This window comes from Martes martes (assembly GCF_963455335.1).
Source record: "Martes martes genome assembly, chromosome: 7".
NCBI lineage: Eukaryota > Metazoa > Chordata > Mammalia > Carnivora > Mustelidae > Martes > Martes martes.
The window spans coordinates 131,000,354-131,021,136 of NC_137894.1; the positions used below are offsets into that span (position 1 = coordinate 131,000,354).

The window sequence follows — 20,783 nt, forward strand, 5'->3', positions numbered from 1 at the left end:
TTTACTTACAGTAATACTTTTTTTCGTTTTATCTTGAATTTATTTGGACTGATGAATACAGCTACATCAATTTTCTTTTTTGTTAGTATTTGTCATGTGTATCTGTTTCTTTTTTTTTTTCCTTTTTTATACTTTTAAGTATTTGGTATGTCCCCTAGAAATAACTGTAATAAAGTAAAAAATCAAGCCTGGCATTCCATTTATGTTAATAGGCAAGTTTGATCCATCAATAATTATGGATTCCTGATAGATTCAGATATTTCTATCATTTTATTGTGTGCTTTCTCTGTGTGCCTTTTGTACTTCTTTCTTGCCCTCTGTTGGATGGAGAAAATTTCCTTTTTTGGCAAATGGGGATTGATTGGCTTTTGCCTTTCAAAAACAGAGGGTTAGGAGAGGAGACCTACTAGAAACTAACAGATCTAAGATAAACAATAAGGAAAGATATAGTAGATTTAAATTACATAATTAATAAATTTGATTAGTCAGAGAAAGAGAAGAGAATCTTGCAATAGATAATACATTTTTTTCAAATACTCGAATATGTATAAAAGTTGACAATGTGCAGAAGATTTAAAAGTTCAGTAAAGTCCCAAGAGTAGAAATGATGCAGACTCTATTTTCTAAACAGTATGCAAGGTGCTTAATCAGAAATTAATAAGAAATTAGTTATCTTCTTGGAGCATTAACAGTTTTCTGGGAGACAAGAAAAGTGGAAGGAAGCATTCGGGAAAACATAGGGGTTACTAAAGTCTTTGTCTTTGAAAGTTATAGATTTAATGGAACTAGAAATAAAGACTTAAATGTTTTATTTTAAAATACAAAAGTAGGGTACCTGGGTGGCTCAGTCGGTTAAGTGTCTGCCTTCAGCTCAGGTCATGACCCCAGGGTCCGGAAATCCAAGCCCCACATCAGACTCCCTGCTCAGTGGAAAAGTCGACTTGTCCCTCTCCTTCTGCTGCTCCTCCTGCTTATGCTCTTGTGTGCTCCCTCTCTGTGTGCCAAATAAATAAATAAATTACAAAAGTAACCAACATTTTAACGAAGAGTAGTAACACATCTATTAAACAGCGAGAGGGGAAGAAAGAGTATTTAGTAGAGGCCCCCCCTGGGCAGAGGTGCCTTTTTTCTTTTTTCTGCCCCTTGCTCTGTCTGCCATGGAGATTTTGAAGCCTCTATATTTATAACTCAAACCTTCCCTGGCCAATTCTTCACATTTTATTGGATGGATCTCAAGTGCCACCAAAGGTTCATTGCCTCAGGGCCTATAGCTCAGTTAGCAGGTGTTTGCAGAACTGGTTCCCAGTGCCACAGCCATCCTGAAACTCGTTTTTAAATTAACTAACATTACAGATGAATTTCCTCTTCCTTCTGGAAAACAGTACAACAGTATTTCCCGGCCTCCTCTGTAGTTTTGTTGGGTTTGCATTACTAAGTTCTACTAATGGGTTGGGGGCTAAAATGATACACCCTGGGCTGGTCCTAAAACAACTTCCTATTCTCTTTCCTTGCCATTGCAATTTTGGAAGCCAACCTAGGTGTTCCAAATGGCAGGGCTACATCGGAGAAGCCTGGATCCATAAGTCAATGCTTGAAGATTGGAGTCCAGCTTGCTTCAAATTATGAGGACAGTGACAAAAATAAATCTTTGTTATATTAAGCCACTGAGATTTCAGTCCTAGTGCAACCTAATTAACACAGTAATCCTACTCAAGGCAGTTGGGACACACAGCCTTCCTGCTCTTTGTGTTTGTTCATTTTTTTAAAAAAGATTTTATTCACTTGAGAGAGAGAGGGAGAGAGAGTGTGTGTGCGCACACTTGAGCAGGGGGAGGGGGAGGGGAAGAAGGAGAAGCAGACTGACCCCCTTGAGCAGGGAGCCCAATGCAGGGCTCAATCCCAGGACCCCAGGATCATGACCTCAGCCAAAGGCAGATTCTTAACTAACTGGACCATCCAAGCACCCCTGTGTTTGTTCATTTTAAGAAAGTTTTTGTTTTTTTTTTTTGGTTGGTTGGTTGTTTTGAACAGTTCATTTTTGAGTAGTCTGCCCATATTTGGCCTGTGGTTTCCTTCATTCTTATCCCATTTCTTCTGTGCTTTTTACTAGGAAATCTTCATATTTTCTAATATGAATTTCTAATTTTTTTTCATATTCTCATATTCTTTAAATAGCACTCTTTTCATTTTGTAAGATTGTCATGGATTTCTTAAAATATTTATTTATTTATTTATTAAAAAATTTTTAAAAAAGATCTTATTTATTTATTTGACACACAGAGAGAGATCACAAGTAGGCAGAGAGGCAGGCAGAGAGAGAGGGAAGCAGGCTCCCTGCTGAGCAGAGAGCCCTATGTGGGGCTCGATCCCAGGACCCTGGGATCATGACCTGAGCCAAAGGCAGAGGCTTTAACCCACTGAGCCACCCAGGCGCCCCAGTGAGTTGTCCTTTTATTATTTTTTATTTTTTTTTTTTAAAGTAGGCTTCACACCCAGTGTGGAGCTTGAACTCACGACCCTGAGTGTAAGAGTCGCATGCTCACGTTCTGCCGCCATCTTGGTTCCACATTCCCTGCACAAAATGCCTGGTGAAGCCACAGAAACTGTCTCTGCTACAGAGCAGGAGTTGCCACATCCCAGGTTGAGACAGGGTCTGGAACAGAATCTGACAGTGATGAATCAGTACCAGAGCTTAAAAAACAGGATTCCAGGGGCACCTGGGTGGCTCAGTGGGTTAAAGCCTCTGCCTTCAGCTCAGGTCATGATCCCAGGGTCCTGGGATCGAGCCCCACATTGGGCTCTCTGTTCAGCAGGGAAGCCTGCTTCCTCCACTCCCTCTCTCTGCCTGCCTCCCTGCCTCCTTGTGATCTCTGTCTGTCAAATAAATAAATAAACATTAAAAAAAACAAAAACAAAAAAAACCCAGGATTCCACACAGGCAACCACAGAACAAGCCCAGCTGGCAGCAGCCGCTGAAATCCATGAAGAACCAGTCAGTAAAGCAGAGCAGAGCCAGAGCAAAAAGAAGGCACAAAAGGCCATGTCGAGACGGGTCTTCGACAGGCAACAGAGGTTACAAGAGTTACCATCCAGAAATCTAAGGATACCCTGTCGTCACAAAACCAGATGTCTACAAGAGCCCAGCTTCTGATACCTACATGGTTTGGGGGGAAGCCAAGATCCAGGATTTATCTCAGCGAGCACAGCTAGCAGCTGCTGAGAAAGTCAAAGTTCAAGGTGAAGCTGGCTCAGACATTCAAGAAAACACACAGACTCCAGCCGTACAAAAGGCGAGTGAGGAGGAAGAGGTGGATGAAACTGGTGTAGAGGTTAAGGACATAGGATTGATCATGACACAAGCAAATGTGTCCAGAGCAAAGGTAATCTGAGCCCTGAAGAACAACAGTAATGATATTGTAAATGCTGTTATGGAATTAACAATGTAATTGTTACCATCTGAAATGGAGGACTTTATTTGGTGTTTGGAAAGAGTAACTGCAGGGGCACTTGGGTGGCTCAGTGGGTTAAGGCCTCTGACTTCAGCTCAGGTCATGATCTCAGGGTCCTGGGATCGAGCCCCACATCGGGCTCACTGCTCAGCGGGGGGCCTGCTTCCTTCTCTCTCTCTCTACCTGCCTCTCTGCCTGCTTGTGGTCTCTGTCTGTCAAGTAAATAAATAAAGTCTTAAAAAAAAAAGAACTGCAGCTTGGTTTGAAATTTGTACTGTTTCTATCATTAATAAAGTTATGGCTTCTTGTTGGATAGAAAAAAAAAAAACAACAACAGAGTTTCATGCTCTACTGACTGAGCCAGACAGGTGCCCCTATTTTTTTTTTCAATGGTATCCTTTGATGCATAAAAGTTTTTAGGTTTTTTTTTTTTTTGGTCTTTGTTTTCTTAAGTAAGCTCTCTGACCAGTGTGGGGCTTGAACTTGTGACCCGGAGATCAAGAGTTGCATGCTCCACCTAACTGAGCCATCCAGGTGTCCCTACTCCTGTATTTTCTTCTAAGAGTTCTGTAATTTTAGCTTTTATGTATAGAGCTACATATATATATATATATATATACATATAAATTGAGTCAATTTATGTATGGTTTGACATAGGGATCCAAATTCACTATTTTGCATGTGGATATCTGGTTGTGTCAACACCATTTGTTGAAAAGATCATTCTTTCTCCCATTGAATTTTCTTGGCATCCTTGTCGAAATTCAATTGACTGTAAATGTGAGGGTTCATTTCTGAACTCTTCTATTCTGTTGATCTTTATGTCTATCCTTATGTGTGTGTCACATTGTCTTGATTATTGTTGCTTTTGTAGTAAGTTTTGAATTTGGGAAATATGAATCTTCCAACTTTACTCTTTTTCAAGATTCTGGGTCCCTTGAATTTCGATAGGAATTTTAGGATCAGCTTGTCAATTTATGCCGAGAAGCCAGCTGGAATTTTGATAGAGATTGCATTGAGTCTGTAGATCAATTTGCAGTCTGCCAGGGTGACTATAACAAATCCCAGAGACTGGTGGCATGAACAACAGAAATTAATTTCCTATAGTTCTGGAGGATAGAAATTCAAGATCACAAGGTGTCAGCAGGGTTCTTTTCTTCTGGGGACCAGGAGGGAAGAATCTGTTCCAGAACTTTCTCTGGGCTTATGGATGACCATCTTCTTGTATCTTTACATGGTTTTCCCTCATGCATGTTTGTGTCCTAATCTCTTTCTATAAGGACACCGGTCCTCTTGGATTAGGGCCCCTTCATATGACCTTATTTACTTTAACTACCTCTTTAGAGGCCCTATCTCCAAATAAATACAGTCGCATTCTGAGGTGCTGAGGATTAGAATTCAACACGTGAATTCTGGGAAGCCACAGTTCAGTCCAGAACAGGGAACAGTGCCATGTTACAGAAACTAAATTAATTAAGACTTAATATTAAGTCTTCTGATACATGAGATGGGATGTTTTTCTATTTACTTAGGTCTTCCTTATTTTCTTTCAACAATATTTTGTAGTTCAGCGACTGCTTTTGAGAAAACTCAAATGTAGATACTCTCAGAGTGGGAAAATAACTTCCTGCATTTTCTTAAAATACTATTATCATTTACATTTTGAGGTGATCTTATTAAATGCAACAAGTTTAGAGTTATATATTCTTGGTGAATTGAATTTTTTTTTAAATCATGTTTTTCTTTACTTACAGTAATACTTTTTTTCGTTTTATCTTGAATTTATTTGGACTGATGAATACAGCTACATCAATTTTCTTTTTTGTTAGTATTTGTCATGTGTATCTGTTTCTTTTTTTTTTTCCTTTTTTATACTTTTAAGTATTTGGTATGTCCCCTAGAAATAACTGTAATAAAGTAAAAAATCAAGCCTGGCATTCCATTTATGTTAATAGGCAAGTTTGATCCATCAATAATTATGGATTCCTGATAGATTCAGATATTTCTATCATTTTATTGTGTGCTTTCTCTGTGTGCCTTTTGTACTTCTTTCTTGCCCTCTTTTGGATGGAGAAAATTTCCTTTTTTGGCAAATGGGGATTGATTGGCTTTTGCCTTTCAAAAACAGAGGGTTAGGAGAGGAGACCTACTAGAAACTAACAGATCTAAGATAAACAATAAGGAAAGATATAGTAGATTTAAATTACATAATTAATAAATTTGATTAGTCAGAGAAAGAGAAGAGAATCTTGCAATAGATAATACATTTTTTTCAAATACTCGAATATGTATAAAAGTTGACAATGTGCAGAAGATTTAAAAGTTCAGTAAAGTCCCAAGAGTAGAAATGATGCAGACTCTATTTTCTAAACAGTATGCAAGGTGCTTAATCAGAAATTAATAAGAAATTAGTTATCTTCTTGGAGCATTAACAGTTTTCTGGGAGACAAGAAAAGTGGAAGGAAGCATTCGGGAAAACATAGGGGTTACTAAAGTCTTTGTCTTTGAAAGTTATAGATTTAATGGAACTAGAAATAAAGACTTAAATGTTTTATTTTAAAATACAAAAGTAGGGTACCTGGGTGGCTCAGTCGGTTAAGTGTCTGCCTTCAGCTCAGGTCATGACCCCAGGGTCCGGAAATCCAAGCCCCACATCAGACTCCCTGCTCAGTGGAAAAGTCGACTTGTCCCTCTCCTTCTGCTGCTCCTCCTGCTTATGCTCTTGTGTGCTCCCTCTCTGTGTGCCAAATAAATAAATAAATTACAAAAGTAACCAACATTTTAACGAAGAGTAGTAACACATCTATTAAACAGCGAGAGGGGAAGAAAGAGTATTTAGTAGAGGCCCCCCCTGGGCAGAGGTGCCTTTTTTCTTTTTTCTGCCCCTTGCTCTGTCTGCCATGGAGATTTTGAAGCCTCTATATTTATAACTCAAACCTTCCCTGGCCAATTCTTCACATTTTATTGGATGGATCTCAAGTGCCACCAAAGGTTCATTGCCTCAGGGCCTATAGCTCAGTTAGCAGGTGTTTGCAGAACTGGTTCCCAGTGCCACAGCCATCCTGAAACTCGTTTTTAAATTAACTAACATTACAGATGAATTTCCTCTTCCTTCTGGAAAACAGTACAACAGTATTTCCCGGCCTCCTCTGTAGTTTTGTTGGGTTTGCATTACTAAGTTCTACTAATGGGTTGGGGGCTAAAATGATACACCCTGGGCTGGTCCTAAAACAACTTCCTATTCTCTTTCCTTGCCATTGCAATTTTGGAAGCCAACCTAGGTGTTCCAAATGGCAGGGCTACATCGGAGAAGCCTGGATCCATAAGTCAATGCTTGAAGATTGGAGTCCAGCTTGCTTCAAATTATGAGGACAGTGACAAAAATAAATCTTTGTTATATTAAGCCACTGAGATTTCAGTCCTAGTGCAACCTAAATAACATAGTAATCCTACTCAAGGCAGTTGGGACACACAGCCTTCCTGCTCTTTGTGTTTGTTCATTTTTTTAAAAAAGATTTTATTCACTTGAGAGAGAGAGGGAGAGAGAGTGTGTGTGCGCACACTTGAGCAGGGGGAGGGGGAGGGGAAGAAGGAGAAGCAGACTGACCCCCTTGAGCAGGGAGCCCAATGCAGGGCTCAATCCCAGGACCCCAGGATCATGACCTCAGCCAAAGGCAGATTCTTAACTAACTGGACCATCCAAGCACCCCTGTGTTTGTTCATTTTAAGAAAGTTTTTGTTTTTTTTTTTTGGTTGGTTGGTTGTTTTGAACAGTTCATTTTTGAGTAGTCTGCCCATATTTGGCCTGTGGTTTCCTTCATTCTTATCCCATTTCTTCTGTGCTTTTTACTAGGAAATCTTCATATTTTCTAATATGAATTTCTAATTTTTTTTCATATTCTCATATTCTTTAAATAGCACTCTTTTCATTTTGTAAGATTGTCATGGATTTCTTAAAATATTTATTTATTTATTTATTAAAAAATTTTTAAAAAAGATCTTATTTATTTATTTGACACACAGAGAGAGATCACAAGTAGGCAGAGAGGCAGGCAGAGAGAGAGGGAAGCAGGCTCCCTGCTGAGCAGAGAGCCCTATGTGGGGCTCGATCCCAGGACCCTGGGATCATGACCTGAGCCAAAGGCAGAGGCTTTAACCCACTGAGCCACCCAGGCGCCCCAGTGAGTTGTCCTTTTATTATTTTTTATTTTTTTTTTTTAAAGTAGGCTTCACACCCAGTGTGGAGCTTGAACTCACGACCCTGAGTGTAAGAGTCGCATGCTCACTTTCTGCCGCCATCTTGGTTCCACATTCCCTGCACAAAATGCCTGGTGAAGCCACAGAAACTGTCTCTGCTACAGAGCAGGAGTTGCCACATCCCAGGTTGAGACAGGGTCTGGAACAGAATCTGACAGTGATGAATCAGTACCAGAGCTTAAAAAACAGGATTCCAGGGGCACCTGGGTGGCTCAGTGGGTTAAAGCCTCTGCCTTCAGCTCAGGTCATGATCCCAGGGTCCTGGGATCGAGCCCCACATTGGGCTCTCTGTTCAGCAGGGAAGCCTGCTTCCTCCACTCCCTCTCTCTGCCTGCCTCCCTGCCTCCTTGTGATCTCTGTCTGTCAAATAAATAAATAAACATTAAAAAAAACAAAAACAAAAAAAACCCAGGATTCCACACAGGCAACCACAGAACAAGCCCAGCTGGCAGCAGCCGCTGAAATCCATGAAGAACCAGTCAGTAAAGCAGAGCAGAGCCAGAGCAAAAAGAAGGCACAAAAGGCCATGTCGAGATGGGTCTTCGACAGGCAACAGAGGTTACAAGAGTTACCATCCAGAAATCTAAGGATACCCTGTCGTCACAAAACCAGATGTCTGCAAGAGCCCAGCTTCTGATACCTACATGGTTTGGGGGGAAGCCAAGATCCAGGATTTATCTCAGCGAGCACAGCTAGCAGCTGCTGAGAAAGTCAAAGTTCAAGGTGAAGCTGGCTCAGACATTCAAGAAAACACACAGACTCCAGCCGTACAAAAGGCGAGTGAGGAGGAAGAGGTGGATGAAACTGGTGTAGAGGTTAAGGACATAGGATTGATCATGACACAAGCAAATGTGTCCAGAGCAAAGGTAATCTGAGCCCTGAAGAACAACAGTAATGATATTGTAAATGCTGTTATGGAATTAACAATGTAATTGTTACCATCTGAAATGGAGGACTTTATTTGGTGTTTGGAAAGAGTAACTGCAGGGGCACTTGGGTGGCTCAGTGGGTTAAGGCCTCTGACTTCAGCTCAGGTCATGATCTCAGGGTCCTGGGATCGAGCCCCACATCGGGCTCACTGCTCAGCGGGGAGCCTGCTTCCTTCTCTCTCTCTCTACCTGCCTCTCTGCCTGCTTGTGGTCTCTGTCTGTCAAGTAAATAAATAAAGTCTTAAAAAAAAAGAAATAACTGCAGCTTGGTTTGAAATTTGTACTGTTTCTATCATTAATAAAGTTATGGCTTCTTGTTGGATAGAAAAAAAAAAAAAACAACAGAGTTTCATGCTCTACTGACTGAGCCAGACAGGTGCCCCTATTTTTTTTTCAATGGTATCCTTTGATGCATAAAAGTTTTTAGGTTTTTTTTTTTTTGGTCTTTGTTTTCTTAAGTAAGCTCTCTGACCAGTGTGGGGCTTGAACTTGTGACCCGGAGATCAAGAGTTGCATGCTCCACCTAACTGAGCCATCCAGGTGTCCCTACTCCTGTATTTTCTTCTAAGAGTTCTGTAATTTTAGCTTTTATGTATAGAGCTACATATATATATATATATACATATAAATTGAGTCAATTTATGTATGGTTTGACATAGGGATCCAAATTCACTATTTTGCATGTGGATATCTGGTTGTGTCAACACCATTTGTTGAAAAGATCATTCTTTCTCCCATTGAATTTTCTTGGCATCCTTGTCGAAATTCAATTGACTGTAAATGTGAGGGTTCATTTCTGGACTCTTCTATTCTGTTGATCTTTATGTCTATCCTTATGTGTGTGTCACATTGTCTTGATTATTGTTGCTTTTGTAGTAAGTTTTGAATTTGGGAAATATGAATCTTCCAACTTTACTCTTTTTCAAGATTCTGGGTCCCTTGAATTTCGATAGGAATTTTAGGATCAGCTTGTCAATTTATGCCGAGAAGCCAGCTGGAATTTTGATAGAGATTGCATTGAGTCTGTAGATCAATTTGCAGTCTGCCAGGGTGACTATAACAAATCCCAGAGACTGGTGGCATGAACAACAGAAATTAATTTCCTATAGTTCTGGAGGATAGAAATTCAAGATCACAAGGTGTCAGCAGGGTTCTTTTCTTCTGGGGACCAGGAGGGAAGAATCTGTTCCAGAACTTTCTCTGGGCTTATGGATGACCATCTTCTTGTATCTTTACATGGTTTTCCCTCATGCATGTTTGTGTCCTAATCTCTTTCTATAAGGACACCGGTCCTCTTGGATTAGGGCCCCTTCATATGACCTTATTTACTTTAACTACCTCTTTAGAGGCCCTATCTCCAAATAAATACAGTCGCATTCTGAGGTGCTGAGGATTAGAATTCAACACGTGAATTCTGGGAAGCCACAGTTCAGTCCAGAACAGGGAACAGTGCCATGTTACAGAAACTAAATTAATTAAGACTTAATATTAAGTCTTCTGATACATGAGATGGGATGTTTTTCTATTTACTTAGGTCTTCCTTATTTTCTTTCAACAATATTTTGTAGTTCAGCGACTGCTTTTGAGAAAACTCAAATGTAGATACTCTCAGAGTGGGAAAATAACTTCCTGCATTTTCTTAAAATACTATTATCATTTACATTTTGAGGTGATCTTATTAAATGCAACAAGTTTAGAGTTATATATTCTTGGTGAATTGAATTTTTTTTTAAATCATGTTTTTCTTTACTTACAGTAATACTTTTTTTCGTTTTATCTTGAATTTATTTGGACTGATGAATACAGCTACATCAATTTTCTTTTTTGTTAGTATTTGTCATGTGTATCTGTTTCTTTTTTTTTTTCCTTTTTTATACTTTTAAGTATTTGGTATGTCCCCTAGAAATAACTGTAATAAAGTAAAAAATCAAGCCTGGCATTCCATTTATGTTAATAGGCAAGTTTGATCCATCAATAATTATGGATTCCTGATAGATTCAGATATTTCTATCATTTTATTGTGTGCTTTCTCTGTGTGCCTTTTGTACTTCTTTCTTGCCCTCTGTTGGATGGAGAAAATTTCCTTTTTTGGCAAATGGGGATTGATTGGCTTTTGCCTTTCAAAAACAGAGGGTTAGGAGAGGAGACCTACTAGAAACTAACAGATCTAAGATAAACAATAAGGAAAGATATAGTAGATTTAAATTACATAATTAATAAATTTGATTAGTCAGAGAAAGAGAAGAGAATCTTGCAATAGATAATACATTTTTTTCAAATACTCAGAATATGTATAAAAGTTGACAATGTGCAGAAGATTTAAAAGTTCAGTAAAGTCCCAAGAGTAGAAATGATGCAGACTCTATTTTCTAAACAGTATGCAAGGTGCTTAATCAGAAATTAATAAGAAATTAGTTATCTTCTTGGAGCATTAACAGTTTTCTGGGAGACAAGAAAAGTGGAAGGAAGCATTCGGGAAAACATAGGGGTTACTAAAGTCTTTGTCTTTGAAAGTTATAGATTTAATGGAACTAGAAATAAAGACTTAAATGTTTTATTTTAAAATACAAAAGTAGGGTACCTGGGTGGCTCAGTCGGTTAAGTGTCTGCCTTCAGCTCAGGTCATGACCCCAGGGTCCGGAAATCCAAGCCCCACATCAGACTCCCTGCTCAGTGGAAAAGTCGACTTGTCCCTCTCCTTCTGCTGCTCCTCCTGCTTATGCTCTTGTGTGCTCCCTCTCTGTGTGCCAAATAAATAAATAAATTACAAAAGTAACCAACATTTTAACGAAGAGTAGTAACACATCTATTAAACAGCGAGAGGGGAAGAAAGAGTATTTAGTAGAGGCCCCCCCTGGGCAGAGGTGCCTTTTTTCTTTTTTCTGCCCCTTGCTCTGTCTGCCATGGAGATTTTGAAGCCTCTATATTTATAACTCAAACCTTCCCTGGCCAATTCTTCACATTTTATTGGATGGATCTCAAGTGCCACCAAAGGTTCATTGCCTCAGGGCCTATAGCTCAGTTAGCAGGTGTTTGCAGAACTGGTTCCCAGTGCCACAGCCATCCTGAAACTCGTTTTTAAATTAACTAACATTACAGATGAATTTCCTCTTCCTTCTGGAAAACAGTACAACAGTATTTCCCGGCCTCCTCTGTAGTTTTGTTGGGTTTGCATTACTAAGTTCTACTAATGGGTTGGGGGCTAAAATGATACACCCTGGGCTGGTCCTAAAACAACTTCCTATTCTCTTTCCTTGCCATTGCAATTTTGGAAGCCAACCTAGGTGTTCCAAATGGCAGGGCTACATCGGAGAAGCCTGGATCCATAAGTCAATGCTTGAAGATTGGAGTCCAGCTTGCTTCAAATTATGAGGACAGTGACAAAAATAAATCTTTGTTATATTAAGCCACTGAGATTTCAGTCCTAGTGCAACCTAATTAACACAGTAATCCTACTCAAGGCAGTTGGGACACACAGCCTTCCTGCTCTTTGTGTTTGTTCATTTTTTTAAAAAAGATTTTATTCACTTGAGAGAGAGAGGGAGAGAGAGTGTGTGTGCGCACACTTGAGCAGGGGGAGGGGGAGGGGAAGAAGGAGAAGCAGACTGACCCCCTTGAGCAGGGAGCCCAATGCAGGGCTCAATCCCAGGACCCCAGGATCATGACCTCAGCCAAAGGCAGATTCTTAACTAACTGGACCATCCAAGCACCCCTGTGTTTGTTCATTTTAAGAAAGTTTTTGTTTTTTTTTTTTGGTTGGTTGGTTGTTTTGAACAGTTCATTTTTGAGTAGTCTGCCCATATTTGGCCTGTGGTTTCCTTCATTCTTATCCCATTTCTTCTGTGCTTTTTACTAGGAAATCTTCATATTTTCTAATATGAATTTCTAATTTTTTTTCATATTCTCATATTCTTTAAATAGCACTCTTTTCATTTTGTAAGATTGTCATGGATTTCTTAAAATATTTATTTATTTATTTATTAAAAAATTTTTAAAAAAGATCTTATTTATTTATTTGACACACAGAGAGAGATCACAAGTAGGCAGAGAGGCAGGCAGAGAGAGAGGGAAGCAGGCTCCCTGCTGAGCAGAGAGCCCTATGTGGGGCTCGATCCCAGGACCCTGGGATCATGACCTGAGCCAAAGGCAGAGGCTTTAACCCACTGAGCCACCCAGGCGCCCCAGTGAGTTGTCCTTTTATTATTTTTTATTTTTTTTTTTTAAAGTAGGCTTCACACCCAGTGTGGAGCTTGAACTCACGACCCTGAGTGTAAGAGTCGCATGCTCACTTTCTGCCGCCATCTTGGTTCCACATTCCCTGCACAAAATGCCTGGTGAAGCCACAGAAACTGTCTCTGCTACAGAGCAGGAGTTGCCACATCCCAGGTTGAGACAGGGTCTGGAACAGAATCTGACAGTGATGAATCAGTACCAGAGCTTAAAAAACAGGATTCCAGGGGCACCTGGGTGGCTCAGTGGGTTAAAGCCTCTGCCTTCAGCTCAGGTCATGATCCCAGGGTCCTGGGATCGAGCCCCACATTGGGCTCTCTGTTCAGCAGGGAAGCCTGCTTCCTCCACTCCCTCTCTCTGCCTGCCTCCCTGCCTCCTTGTGATCTCTGTCTGTCAAATAAATAAATAAACATTAAAAAAAACAAAAACAAAAAAAACCCAGGATTCCACACAGGCAACCACAGAACAAGCCCAGCTGGCAGCAGCCGCTGAAATCCATGAAGAACCAGTCAGTAAAGCAGAGCAGAGCCAGAGCAAAAAGAAGGCACAAAAGGCCATGTCGAGACGGGTCTTCGACAGGCAACAGAGGTTACAAGAGTTACCATCCAGAAATCTAAGGATACCCTGTCGTCACAAAACCAGATGTCTACAAGAGCCCAGCTTCTGATACCTACATGGTTTGGGGGGAAGCCAAGATCCAGGATTTATCTCAGCGAGCACAGCTAGCAGCTGCTGAGAAAGTCAAAGTTCAAGGTGAAGCTGGCTCAGACATTCAAGAAAACACACAGACTCCAGCCGTACAAAAGGCGAGTGAGGAGGAAGAGGTGGATGAAACTGGTGTAGAGGTTAAGGACATAGGATTGATCATGACACAAGCAAATGTGTCCAGAGCAAAGGTAATCTGAGCCCTGAAGAACAACAGTAATGATATTGTAAATGCTGTTATGGAATTAACAATGTAATTGTTACCATCTGAAATGGAGGACTTTATTTGGTGTTTGGAAAGAGTAACTGCAGGGGCACTTGGGTGGCTCAGTGGGTTAAGGCCTCTGACTTCAGCTCAGGTCATGATCTCAGGGTCCTGGGATCGAGCCCCACATCGGGCTCACTGCTCAGCGGGGAGCCTGCTTCCTTCTCTCTCTCTCTACCTGCCTCTCTGCCTGCTTGTGGTCTCTGTCTGTCAAGTAAATAAATAAAGTCTTAAAAAAAAAAGAACTGCAGCTTGGTTTGAAATTTGTACTGTTTCTATCATTAATAAAGTTATGGCTTCTTGTTGGATAGAAAAAAAAAAAAAACAACAGAGTTTCATGCTCTACTGACTGAGCCAGACAGGTGCCCCTATTTTTTTTTTCAATGGTATCCTTTGATGCATAAAAGTTTTTAGGTTTTTTTTTTTTTTGGTCTTTGTTTTCTTAAGTAAGCTCTCTGACCAGTGTGGGGCTTGAACTTGTGACCCGGAGATCAAGAGTTGCATGCTCCACCTAACTGAGCCATCCAGGTGTCCCTACTCCTGTATTTTCTTCTAAGAGTTCTGTAATTTTAGCTTTTATGTATAGAGCTACATATATATATATATATATATATACATATAAATTGAGTCAATTTATGTATGGTTTGACATAGGGATCCAAATTCACTATTTTGCATGTGGATATCTGGTTGTGTCAACACCATTTGTTGAAAAGATCATTCTTTCTCCCATTGAATTTTCTTGGCATCCTTGTCGAAATTCAATTGACTGTAAATGTGAGGGTTCATTTCTGAACTCTTCTATTCTGTTGATCTTTATGTCTATCCTTATGTGTGTGTCACATTGTCTTGATTATTGTTGCTTTTGTAGTAAGTTTTGAATTTGGGAAATATGAATCTTCCAACTTTACTCTTTTTCAAGATTCTGGGTCCCTTGAATTTCGATAGGAATTTTAGGATCAGCTTGTCAATTTATGCCGAGAAGCCAGCTGGAATTTTGATAGAGATTGCATTGAGTCTGTAGATCAATTTGCAGTCTGCCAGGGTGACTATAACAAATCCCAGAGACTGGTGGCATGAACAACAGAAATTAATTTCCTATAGTTCTGGAGGATAGAAATTCAAGATCACAAGGTGTCAGCAGGGTTCTTTTCTTCTGGGGACCAGGAGGGAAGAATCTGTTCCAGAACTTTCTCTGGGCTTATGGATGACCATCTTCTTGTATCTTTACATGGTTTTCCCTCATGCATGTTTGTGTCCTAATCTCTTTCTATAAGGACACCGGTCCTCTTGGATTAGGGCCCCTTCATATGACCTTATTTACTTTAACTACCTCTTTAGAGGCCCTATCTCCAAATAAATACAGTCGCATTCTGAGGTGCTGAGGATTAGAATTCAACACGTGAATTCTGGGAAGCCACAGTTCAGTCCAGAACAGGGAACAGTGCCATGTTACAGAAACTAAATTAATTAAGACTTAATATTAAGTCTTCTGATACATGAGATGGGATGTTTTTCTATTTACTTAGGTCTTCCTTATTTTCTTTCAACAATATTTTGTAGTTCAGCGACTGCTTTTGAGAAAACTCAAATGTAGATACTCTCAGAGTGGGAAAATAACTTCCTGCATTTTCTTAAAATACTATTATCATTTACATTTTGAGGTGATCTTATTAAATGCAACAAGTTTAGAGTTATATATTCTTGGTGAATTGAATTTTTTTTTAAATCATGTTTTTCTTTACTTACAGTAATACTTTTTTTCGTTTTATCTTGAATTTATTTGGACTGATGAATACAGCTACATCAATTTTCTTTTTTGTTAGTATTTGTCATGTGTATCTGTTTCTTTTTTTTTTTCCTTTTTTATACTTTTAAGTATTTGGTATGTCCCCTAGAAATAACTGTAATAAAGTAAAAAATCAAGCCTGGCATTCCATTTATGTTAATAGGCAAGTTTGATCCATCAATAATTATGGATTCCTGATAGATTCAGATATTTCTATCATTTTATTGTGTGCTTTCTCTGTGTGCCTTTTGTACTTCTTTCTTGCCCTCTGTTGGATGGAGAAAATTTCCTTTTTTGGCAAATGGGGATTGATTGGCTTTTGCCTTTCAAAAACAGAGGGTTAGGAGAGGAGACCTACTAGAAACTAACAGATCTAAGATAAACAATAAGGAAAGATATAGTAGATTTAAATTACATAATTAATAAATTTGATTAGTCAGAGAAAGAGAAGAGAATCTTGCAATAGATAATACATTTTTTTCAAATACTCAGAATATGTATAAAAGTTGACAATGTGCAGAAGATTTAAAAGTTCAGTAAAGTCCCAAGAGTAGAAATGATGCAGACTCTATTTTCTAAACAGTATGCAAGGTGCTTAATCAGAAATTAATAAGAAATTAGTTATCTTCTTGGAGCATTAACAGTTTTCTGGGAGACAAGAAAAGTGGAAGGAAGCATTCGGGAAAACATAGGGGTTACTAAAGTCTTTGTCTTTGAAAGTTATAGATTTAATGGAACTAGAAATAAAGACTTAAATGTTTTATTTTAAAATACAAAAGTAGGGTACCTGGGTGGCTCAGTCGGTTAAGTGTCTGCCTTCAGCTCAGGTCATGACCCCAGGGTCCGGAAATCCAAGCCCCACATCAGACTCCCTGCTCAGTGGAAAAGTCGACTTGTCCCTCTCCTTCTGCTGCTCCTCCTGCTTATGCTCTTGTGTGCTCCCTCTCTGTGTGCCAAATAAATAAATAAATTACAAAAGTAACCAACATTTTAACGAAGAGTAGTAACACATCTATTAAACAGCGAGAGGGGAAGAAAGAGTATTTAGTAGAGGCCCCCCCTGGGCAGAGGTGCCTTTTTTCTTTTTTCTGCCCCTTGCTCTGTCTGCCATGGAGATTTTGAAGCCTCTATATTTATAACTCAAACCTTCCCTGGCCAATTCTTCACATTTTATTGGATGGATCTCAAGTGCCACCAAAGGTTCATTGCCTCAGGGCCTATAGCTCAGTTAGCAGGTGTTTGCAGAACTGGTTCCCAGTGCCACAGCCATCCTGAAACTCGTTTTTAAATTAACTAACATTACAGATGAATTTCCTCTTCCTTCTGGAAAACAGTACAACAGTATTTCCCGGCCTCCTCTGTAGTTTTGTTGGGTTTGCATTACTAAGTTCTACTAATGGGTTGGGGGCTAAAATGATACACCCTGGGCTGGTCCTAAAACAACTTCCTATTCTCTTTCCTTGCCATTGCAATTTTGGAAGCCAACCTAGGTGTTCCAAATGGCAGGGCTACATCGGAGAAGCCTGGATCCATAAGTCAATGCTTGAAGATTGGAGTCCAGCTTGCTTCAAATTATGAGGACAGTGACAAAAATAAATCTTTGTTATATTAAGCCACTGAGATTTCAGTCCTAGTGCAACCTAATTAACACAGTAATCCTACTCAAGGCAGTTGGGACACACAGCCTTCCTGCTCTTTGTGTTTGTTCATTTTTTTAAAAAAGATTTTATTTATTTATTTGACACACAGAGAGAGATCACAAGTAGGCAGAGAGGCAGGCAGAGAGAGAGGGAAGCAGGCTCCCTGCTGAGCAGAGAGCCAGATGAGGGAGCCGAACGCAGAGGCTTAACCCACTGAGCCACCCAGGCGCCCTATTTATTTATTTTAGAGTGAGCATGAGAGCCCAAGCAGGAGGGACAGAGGGAGAGGGAGAGAATCTCAGGCAGACTGCTCTGAGCTTGGAGCCCAAGATCTCATGACCCTGAGATCATGACCTGAGCTGAAACCAAAAGTGTGTTGCTTAATGGCTGGCTCAGAAGATGGCGTGTGCAGCCCTTGATCTTGGGGTTTTGAATTTGAGCCCCACAGTGGGTGTAAAGATTACTTAAAAATACAATCTCTAAAAAAGTGTCTTTCCTTTCCTTTAAAGGAATTTGGGAGAAGACAGGTTATGAATTTGGTCCATCAAGTTGCGCCAGTATTATTTCCTACTTTTATTATTAATTTGTATTTTACCTTCAGAGAGCGTCACCTCACATCTTTTGGCCAAATTTCTTATTGGCTTGTAGAAGGCCTTTGTCTGTCACCTGTCGATTTTGTGTTGTATTTTCTCCTATTCTGTAACTTATTTTTCAAATTTTCTTTTGTCGTATCTTCACATTGTATGATGTTTAATCTCTTGGTCTTTTCCTTTGGTTAAAAACCAAAATTCAAACAAAGAAATTTGAAGATCTAACACCCCCCCCTTTTTAAAGGGTTTTATTTATTTGTTTGTTTAGTTTCTCAGAGAGAGAGAGAGAGAGAGAGAAAACATGCAAGCGCAAGCCGGGCAAGTGGCAAGCAGAGGAAGCAGCAGACTGATGCAGGACTTGAGTCCAGAACCCTGGGATCCCGACCTAAGCTTAAGACAGGGGCTTAACCAACGGAGCCCCCCAGGCCTCCCAGAAACTTGAAGATCTAAGTGACTTTACTGAGCACAATCCATAAATTGGGCAGCATCCCATCTAAGAAGTAGAGGGGAGCTCAGAGGATTTGTACCAAATGGAAGATTTTTCTAGGAAGGGGGGTGGAACAAGAAGATATTAGCCAAAGAAAAGAAAGGATTGTTTCAGGCAGGCCCTTCCTTGGCGGGGAGATCAGGAAGTTTTATGCTGCAGATTATCTCATCTTCCTTTGGGGGATGGCCTTATGTCAGATTCCTCCTCGCTGACAAGCTCAGAAAATTTCAACTGAACAGTTGAGACTGCTAGCTGGGAGAGGTTGGAATTGCCGTTAGGTTAGGTATTGAGCCCCAGGTTTGGTGACTCAGTGACACCGTTTTAGGCCTGTGTTTTTCTTTTTAACAAGTCGGGATTTTGTTATGCTAAGGAATACCTTCTCCTATGTATGATTATTATTACAATTTCTCTCTTTTATTTTTCCCTAATGCTATACTTGGATGGCTTTTTTTTTTTAATTTTTTTTATTTTAATAAACATATAATGTATTTTTATCCCCAGGGGTACAGGTCTGTGAATCGTCTGGTTTACACATTTCACAGCACTCATCATAGCACATACCCTCCCCAATGTCCATTTCCCCACCACCCTCTCCCATCCCCCTTCCCCCCCGCAACCCTCAGTCTGTTTCTTGAGATTGAGTCTTTTATGGTTTGTCTCCCTCCCAATCCCATCTTTTCATTTTTTCTTTTCCTACCTCCCCCCAAACCCCCCCACCTTGCATCTCCACTTCCTCATATCAAAGAGATCATATGATAGTTATATTTCTCCGATTGACTTATTTCGCTAAGCATGATACCCTCTAGTTCCATCCACGTCGTCGCAAATGGCAAGATTTCATGTCTTTTGATGGCTGCATAGTATTCCATTGTGTATATATACCACATCTTCTTTATCCATTCATCTGTTGATGGACATCTAGGCGCTTTCCACAGTTTGGCTATTGTGGACATTGCTGCTATAAACATTCGGGTGCACGTGCCCCTTCGGAGCACCACGTTTGTATCTTTAGGATATATACCCAGGAGTGCAATTGCTGGGTCGTAGGGTAGCTCTATTTTCAGTTTTTTGAGGAACCTCCACACTGTTTTCCAGAGTGGTTGCACCAGCTTGCATTCCCACCAACAGTGTAGGAGGGTTCCCCTCTCTCCGCATCCTCGCCAGCATCTGTCATTTCTTGACTTGTTAATTTTAGCCATTCTGACTGGTGTGAGGTGGTATCTCATTGTGGTTTTGATTTGTATTTCCCTGATGCCGAGTGATGTGGAGCATTTTTTCATGTGTCTGTTGGCCATCTGGATGTCTTCCTTGCAGAAATGTCTGTTCATGTCCTCTGCCCATTTCTTGACTGGATTATTTGTTCTTTGGGTATTGAGTTTGATAAGCTCTTTATAGATTTTGGATACGAGCCCTTTATCTGATATGTCGTTTGCAAATATCTTCTCCCATTCTGTCAGTTGTCTTTTGGTTTTGTTAACTGTTTCCTTTGCTGTGCAAAAGCTTTTGATCTTGATAAAATCCCAATAGTTCATTTTTGCCCTTGCTTCTGTTGCCTTTGGCGATGTTCCTAGGAAGAAGTTGCTGCGGTGGAGGTCAAAGAGGTTGCTGCCTGCATTGTCCTCAAGGATTTTGATAGATTCCTTTCGCACATTGAGGTCCTTCATCCACTTTGAGTCTATTTTCGTGTGTGGTGTAAGGAAATAGTCCAATTTCATTTTTCTGCATGTGGCTGTCCAATTTTCCCAGCACCATTTGTTGAAGAGGCTGTCTTTTTTCCATTGGATATTCTTTCCTGCTTTGTCGAAGATTAGTTGACCATAGAGTTGAGGGTCTATTTCTGGGCTCTCTATTCTGTTCCATTGGTCTATATGTCTGCTTTTGTGCCAGTACCATGCTGTCTTGATGATGACAGCTTTGTAATAGAGCTTGAAGTCTGGAATTGTGATACCACCGACTTTGGCTTTCTTTTTCAATATTCCTTTGGCTATTCGAGGTCTTTTCTGGTTCCATATAAATTTTAGGATTATTTGTTCTATTTCTTTAAAAAAAATGGATGGGATTTTGATAGGGATTGCATTAAATGTGTAGATTGCTTTAGGTAAAATAGACATTTTCACAATATTTGTTCTTCCAATCCATGAGCATGGAATATTTTTCCATTTCTTTGTGTCTTCCTCAATTTCTTTCATGAGTACTTTATAGTTTTCTGAGTATAGATTCTTTGCCTCTTTGGTTAGATTTATTCCTAGGTATCTTATGGTTTTGGGTACGATTGTAAATGGGACTGACTCCTCAATTTCTCTTTCTTCTGTCTTGTTGTTAGTGTAAAGAAATGCGACTGATTTCTGTGCATTGACTTTATATCCTGACACTTTACTGAATTCCTGTATAAGTTCTAGCAGTTTTGGAGTGGAGCCTTTTGGGTTTTCCACATATAGTATCA

At 39.9% G+C, this 20,783-nt stretch overlaps 1 protein-coding gene and 3 pseudogenes across 5 annotated transcripts in view; 3 read left to right on the top strand and 1 right to left on the bottom strand.

Moving 5' to 3' along the window:
• The window catches only part of LOC308345318 (acyl-coenzyme A thioesterase 1), a 49,826-nt gene that overhangs the window by 14,296 nt on the left and 14,747 nt on the right, over positions 1 to 20,783 (bottom strand). The gene's annotated exons all lie outside the window — the stretch shown is intronic.
• On the top strand, positions 2,582 to 3,446 carry LOC308346387 (nascent polypeptide-associated complex subunit alpha-like; annotated as a pseudogene). The gene is made up of 2 exons: positions 2,582 to 2,703; positions 2,927 to 3,446. The product of its transcript is annotated as a nascent polypeptide-associated complex subunit alpha-like (transcript).
• Positions 7,774 to 8,638, top strand: LOC308345320 (nascent polypeptide-associated complex subunit alpha-like; annotated as a pseudogene). The gene is made up of 2 exons: positions 7,774 to 7,895; positions 8,119 to 8,638. The product of its transcript is annotated as a nascent polypeptide-associated complex subunit alpha-like (transcript).
• Positions 12,963 to 13,827, top strand: LOC308346145 (nascent polypeptide-associated complex subunit alpha-like; annotated as a pseudogene). The gene is made up of 2 exons: positions 12,963 to 13,084; positions 13,308 to 13,827. The product of its transcript is annotated as a nascent polypeptide-associated complex subunit alpha-like (transcript).